This window comes from Fukomys damarensis, unplaced genomic scaffold, assembly GCF_012274545.1.
Source record: "Fukomys damarensis isolate Sample0158 unplaced genomic scaffold, DMR_v1.0_HiC HiC_scaffold_15, whole genome shotgun sequence".
Taxonomy (NCBI): domain Eukaryota; kingdom Metazoa; phylum Chordata; class Mammalia; order Rodentia; family Bathyergidae; genus Fukomys; species Fukomys damarensis.
The window spans coordinates 50,977,106-50,984,078 of record NW_022900927.1 but is presented as its reverse complement, the minus strand read 5'-3'; the positions used below and the strand labels follow the sequence as shown (position 1 = coordinate 50,984,078).

General features: G+C 37.5%; 1 long non-coding RNA gene across 1 annotated transcript; it reads left to right on the top strand.

Moving 5' to 3' along the window:
• The first annotated feature begins 559 nt into the window (after window positions 1-559).
• Window positions 560-5,697, top strand: LOC104854745. The gene is made up of 4 exons (XR_778197.1): window positions 560-799; window positions 4,078-4,178; window positions 4,328-4,419; window positions 5,300-5,697. It is a non-coding gene; the product is annotated as an uncharacterized LOC104854745 (long non-coding RNA).
• The last annotated feature ends 1,276 nt before the right edge of the window (window positions 5,698-6,973 follow it).

Sequence of the window (6,973 nt, the reverse complement as noted above, 5' to 3'; positions counted from 1 at the left end):
GCTTGTGCTGAAAAGTCATTTGCTGTTCATCTGAAATTCTAATTGAATTGTATTCTTATATTTTGCCTGGCAACTCTTTGTGTGTGAGGTGAGGGAGTGATTAAAGAGCGCTGCTTTTAGGAAGTGCCATGAGTGTAGGACCTAAAGGGTAAGTTGGTGTTAAGCAGGGTGAGAGATGTGAGGATGAACACCCAGAGCACAGGCAGACTAGACAAGGAGAGAAAATGTAGTGTATAGAAACAGAAAGAACCTGACATCCTTAGTTATTATAGCAGGAGCACAAGGAGCAAAAGAGAAAGTTGATGGAAAGATCAGTGCCCAGCAGGCTAGGTCAAGGATGATAGAAGTTAAACAGAATGAAATGAAAACCTCTCTGGCCTCCACATTTCTCACCGATAGAACAAGATTAACAACATCTTCCAGTGGGAATTGTTTGGTTTTATGACACAATGAATGGAATCTTGACACTGAGCTTAGCAGACAATAGGTGCTTGTCCAACAATTGCTCATGCAGATTGGCTTTCCAATTATTATTATTTTAAAGAATTCTAGAGAACTTTGGTGAGAGGTTAGAAGGTGAAGGAAGGGGAGTAATGTGTGGGCAGAGGCAGACATTATGTTCCCTATGGCGTTTGCCTGTGCTTGTGTAGAATATTTGATGGGTCAGTTCTGGAGCTTCAGGAAAGATATGGATTCAAACAGCAGGTGCTCTGAAACTCTCAAACTATGAGATGTCAAAAGTTCGATTGTGGTGGGAGAAAGAAGAAACTGTGAGTCCTAAAGTTTCCTTAGACCACAGGTAACCTTTTTAACAGGACCTTCTAGAGATAATTTAATTCAAATAGATTCTATGTATTAATTAAAAATATTTATGAAAGCCTCTAATGCAGTTAGGAGGGAGCTTACAGCCTAGAAAGAAAACGAGAGGTAAAAAGATACATTCAGGGGATCCAATGCTGACTGTTTCAGAGTGGGTGTATTTTATTGGTAAGAATTTCGTACCAGAGAGGGGAGAAGATCTTAGAGTATCCCTCAAGACACCCAGTGAGTGGACTTTGTCAGCCTTAGTTCCTTTTTCCTTCCCTGATTGTACAGCTGGCTGGGGCTATAGAGCTAGTTTGTCATCTGATTTCTCATTTTTCTCAAGCTGAGAACAAATTGTAGGTGTGTACTGGGGCAGGTAGTATTTAATAAATGTTGGTTGAATTCAGTTGTTTATCTAGTGGCTTAGTGCCAGGTAGATGGCAAAATATTTACTAGAATCGTTCATACGTTAAAAAAGCACAAGAGTTACATGTTCATTGAGCTGTTAGGGTTTTCAGAAAAGATAGATGAGCTTGAATCCATTCATAGCTGTGTCTAGTCTATACTTTTGCAAAGCAACTGGCCATATTAGGAGAAAAGTCAGGGCTGAAAATAGGCAGGCCAATCCTTTAATACAAGTGATGCCCATATTCTAATCCTTGAAGAGAGGTGAAAAATAGAGCCCAGAAGGAGCCAATCATCAGTATTTATAATGTGAGATCCTATGACATGTTTAGTTAAAGTTCACCATAGTTTAATGCCTCTAACAATTTTTTGTCCTCTGCTGTGAAAAAGAAGCACATAAAAAAAAAACAGTCTACTAAACAGGATTACATTTAAGAATGTGAACCTTCACTATACCTTCTATGGAACAAAGGAAACTGTGGTTTCTGAAAATGTCCCTGTGGCACCAAACTTTAGAATCATCAAAGGAAGATTTGGTTGTATTCAGAAAGGCTGTGTCCCCTCACAAGAAAGGAAATGTTATGTTTTACAACTATTGGCAACTATAAGATCTGAAATGAAAATATTAGTAACTCCTAGTTAGAAGATTCAACTAATTTCTACCTTTTCAGTGGTCATGGATTTCAGGTGCTAGGTTCTCTGGAGGTAGTTGAGGAAAACCCAGTCTTCTAGAAGGTTGCACACTAAAGCAAAAGAAAAGAAAGGTAAAATGGAAATGTATAAAACTCAAACAGGGGTCTAGGTTTAAAGTCATTGATGTACTGATTTTAGTTTTTCAAAAATAACCCTTCTCTTTTTAATACTCTCGTTCTCTCTCCCTCCCTCCTTCTCCCCTCCACAATTTCTGTGTAAATGTCTGATATCTACACAGATTATCACATGCTCTGCCCTCTGACCAGTTTCAAAAGATGAATTCAGACCTGGTTTCTTTAGCTTGTAACAAGGCTATGTAACTATAGGAGACACAATAAAAGGTCCATAGCCTACCATTAGAAATATTATAAGGAACACCATGAAAGAGATTCTGATAAAATGGATGTTAAACTCACCTTCCTTAATGAACTTGGGTTTATTGAGAAATGTATTCACAAGGGATATAGCACACTGCTAATAGTGCAAAATACATCTTTCAGGAAATTAAAAAATTGAGAATTGGAATTTGAACAGAAATCAATACAATATTTTTGTAATTATTTAGGACAATTATCTATTCTTCTTTTCCTCCATGTACTAAATGTGTATACTTTTTAGAGAGAGAGGATAAAGCTTGGAATTCAGATGTATGTTTTAGGCATTACTGATATGTTGTCTTCTCCAATAGATGAGTTTTGAAGGTAGTTACTTTTCCAATTAATTTTAAGTCTGAAGTGTCTAACACAGTTATTGGTACATAATACTTGCCAAATAAGTGGCTTGGATTACTGGACATGGTATTATGAATACGGTATTTTTTAATGGGGAAGTATTGTTTTTAATTCCCAGGGAGCTTTGTGGAACAGGAATATTGAATGTGTGTGTGTGTGTGTGTGTGTGTGTGTGTGTGTGTGATGGACAGTTCGGCCTATGGACAGCTCTGTTAAATATCTTACCAATATGGGACAATCTTCCTTAGTCTTCTCATCCTTTCAGGTGAATACAATCAGCCTCTGTATCCAGGTGGGCATATTCAGCCAACCACAAATCAAAAATATTACCAAAAAAGTTACATCTTTGCTAAACATATGTAGGCTTTTTTCCTATATATAAACAGTTCAACTATTTCCATAGCATTTACATTACATTAAGTATTATAAATGACCTAGAAATGATTTAAAGTATATGAGAGGATGCATATGAGTTGTATGAAAACACTACACAATTTCATATGATAGAATCGAACATATTGGTATCCTTGGGAGCCCTACAACCAGTGTCCTGAGGACATTGAGGGATAACTGCTGTCTCTAATGTTGTGTGGCCTTCCAGAGATTCTATTTCGGTCCTCAAAAAACTTTAAATCATTGTTACCACATACAGGGTTGAAAATAGGTTTAGCTATTTTAGAAATCTGCTTCTTTTGAACACTTGTGGAAAATCTCAAGCAATGAGTACACTTTGACCCAGTCATTCCACATCTAGAAATTCATCCTAGAAAAGAAGCACAGCTATTATGAGGATGATGTGTATAATTTTTCTTGGAGTGAGAATGGAGTAACAAACTTGTCCCAAGTCGTTAAACTGGCCCTTTTTGAATACAGTCATTTCCTAAGTGTTGAGCAAACTACCACTGACCACCTGCGGCAAAATCCTAAATTCTCCCTTTTGCTGTATGCGTATTTTGAGGTGCTGTTTGGATTTATGAGAATGGGCACCAAGCATTCTAAGGATATAGCAAACTGCTAGACTCAGTGCTTCAGAAAGAGCTATATACATTAGGGGTAGAGATGGATTCCTTGGGGTATTAGAGATTAAGAGGGGCTAAATAGGGAAGAATTTAAAGAAAGCATCAGACTCAGAGGCTCATAGCCAGGGAAGAATGTTGAAGAATTTAAGGCAAGGAGGGATCTTTATAACGTTGGTTGCTCTGTAGTATGTTTGATATAAGGTTTCACCTTGTTCTTACTATAATATCTTCTGATGTTTAAAATTTGACTGAGGTATTAAATGAAAGATTAGATATAGGAAAGGAGAGAGTGAGTCAAATAGATCCCTGATCCCCATCTCCCTTAAAAATCCTAAAATACAGTGTAGGAAGAAAAGCAGAAAATATAAAGGACAGATTGAGTGAAAGTATTTATCACTGACCTTAAATTTGTATTTAACCAAAAGCAAAAACTCTATACATCTGTGAGAAATCAAACAGAAAAATAGAAGAGCAAAAAAAGAAAAAAGAACAAATTCCATGAAAGAAAATGCAGTATAGATATCAGGTAAGCATAGAAGGCATTCAGTTTCATAAAGGTGATAGAAATAAAACTAAAATCATTTTACATTGGTGTATAATTTTATACTCAGCAGATGGCTGTCTCTTTATTCACCCATCCATCCATCTGTCCATCCATTTGTCCATCTATTTCAGCATTCAGCCTTGACACGGAGTCAAGGGAAGCTTCTACTTCTAGTGATGGAAATGTAGTTTGGTTCAGTCTGTGAGGAGAACAACTTAACAGTGTATGTATCACATGATATAAAATGACCTAGAAAATCCTGTCCTAGGCATATTTTAAAGATATCACTCTTGTTCTTTGCATAAGGAAATGGGTATAAAGATTTATACTGCAGCACTGTTTTTCATGCTGGAAAACCTGGGAAGCAATGCCTTGTTTATTGTTATATTTCTATGATGATGCTTTGCTGTAATAGTAGTGCTTTAATTAGTGCACATCGATGTTCTCTTCTTCACAGGAAGAAAAGTAAATTATTGGTAAGTTTGCCACAAGGAAATTAAGTTGCATAACTTGGCTTCTTTCTCTATTTTTCTTGGGAATATGCCACACTGCAAGCGGTGCACATAATGCTTTTCTGCTTTCCAGCAGTTACAGGGTGAATCTTACCCTACTGATGTGAGTAGGACTGCAATTGGTGGCATTAGCTTATGACTTGGGTTCATTAGGAGGCCCATAAATGTAAGACATATTCTCCAGTTCAGTCTTTGCTAATAAGGAGTTACTCTTTGGTTCCTATTTGGCATTCTTTTTTTCTCTTCTTTTTAAAATGAAACCATCTAGATATATGTTCTTTATTTGGTCCCTTTTCTTGCCACATTCAGAATATATTATGATGTAGAACAGAGACTCAGTGTGAGCAGGGTAAGTTGGTCTATCCTTTGGGAATAACATGCTAGCTATAAATGTGGAGGAATTTTTTCTTAGTGGCTCCTTTTGGTTAAGGTGGCTTTGCCCACATATATATGACTGATTTCAGACAGGCAGGGCTGTGCACATGAGGTCTTAAGCAAACATCACCAGGTTGCACCCTTCATTTAGCAAGAATAACTACTCAGTCTGTGATAAGCTTTTGCATCCCACCACTTTCTCTTCTCCCTTTCCAGGTGCTAGAACACAAGAATACCAGCTTCAACTATGAGCTCACCTGATAAGAGGCGAGCATTGATCACCAATGACACACATTAAGCAGTAGTGCATCTATTGATGACACCCATTCTGGCCCCACAATTTCTCTGTCCAGGAAATACTTCTAAATTCCATATTTGCTTATAAGGTTCATTGCTCCTGGATCTCTTCAAAAGAACAAGAATGTATGTTGGCCAGCTTCTACCTGTGGACCCTGTTACCTCAGCATTTGACTGAGGTAACAACCACATCATCCCACAGAAGGCTGATGCAGCAGAGAGAGGCAGGGTATAGCTTGCATGGTCCTTCCATCCTAACTGCAACCTGTGCTAACTATAATAATACATCCCACTTCTTTCCCCTTGCTTCTGACTCCATGCTTTACACGGATTAAATAAGCCATATAATTAGAGCATACTATCAAGGTAGTTTGCATGGTGATCTAACTAGAAGCTACTTCTTTTGTAAAAGGTAACTTCTCTCAGGATAAAAATGGTTCTCAGTTGGTTAATCACTGGTGGAGAGGATGAGAATTATTTACTGGGTTTTCATATCTCAGTTCCCATCGGCCAATGGAAGCACATGTTGTGATCTATCCCTATGATGAGAACTGTATGATTATTACAGTTACCTAAATATTACTTAATGTAATAATGAGGATAGATATAAAAAATTAATATTACATGTAAAAACTTAATTACTCAAGGACACACACAATGAGATCAATTTATACATCAGTGACTAATTGTTGTGCAAGATCCATTCAAGCCCTCTTTCTTTCAATAGGAGGCTGGCTCTTCACCAGGTACATGTGTGTTGCTAAACATAGTCTAGACTCTTTGAAGTGAGGTACAGCCCGAGATGAAATTCTGCCCATTATGATGCACATGAATGGTATGAACAAGTTTCATGCTATGTCTTTAAATATGAAGAGGGCTGCATCCTACCCTTTCCAACCTTTCCTTTATTCAGTGGCTAGAGTACAAAAAATGGTAGCTTCAACCGTAGGTTCACCTGAAATGATGATGTATTGACAAGAGAAACAAACTTGAACTGGGGTAAATTTGGGAGTAAAGCTATCTGCCCTGGATGGCTAGCCTAGCCCCAGCCTCCTGTCTTGAGCAACAAGATTTGTGAGCCACTGGATTTTGGGGTTTTTATTCTTATAGCAGCCTAATCTATATACTCATTAATATAAGGTAAGAGCATGAATGTATTTAATCTATATGTAAAATACACAAATTTTTGAGATGATGCAATCAATAGTAGAATAAAGGATAACTCTGGGGGAGCAGAGAGGAGAATGGGCAAGATTAAATTAAAATAGGTGACCTATAACCATGAAAATAAATCAACAAATCTACTGCAATCCAGGTTCATTATTTTTCGCCTTGCTCACTCGCGATGTGTCATTTCCTTCCTTGAGATCATGTTTGCTGGAATCCAGGTATGATATTATTATGAAAAGATGGAAGCAAATGGTGGGGGGAAGAGAAGGGGGAAAGAGAAAGAGAGGTCATGCAAATTAAGCCTACTTTGGTAGATTTTATTTAAATCCCATCTCAAAACTCCTGCGTATATCTCCCAGTACTTCACTCTCTTTTATGTGCTATACTGTGGCCAAAGTAAGCCCGTGTTTTACGCATCAGTAA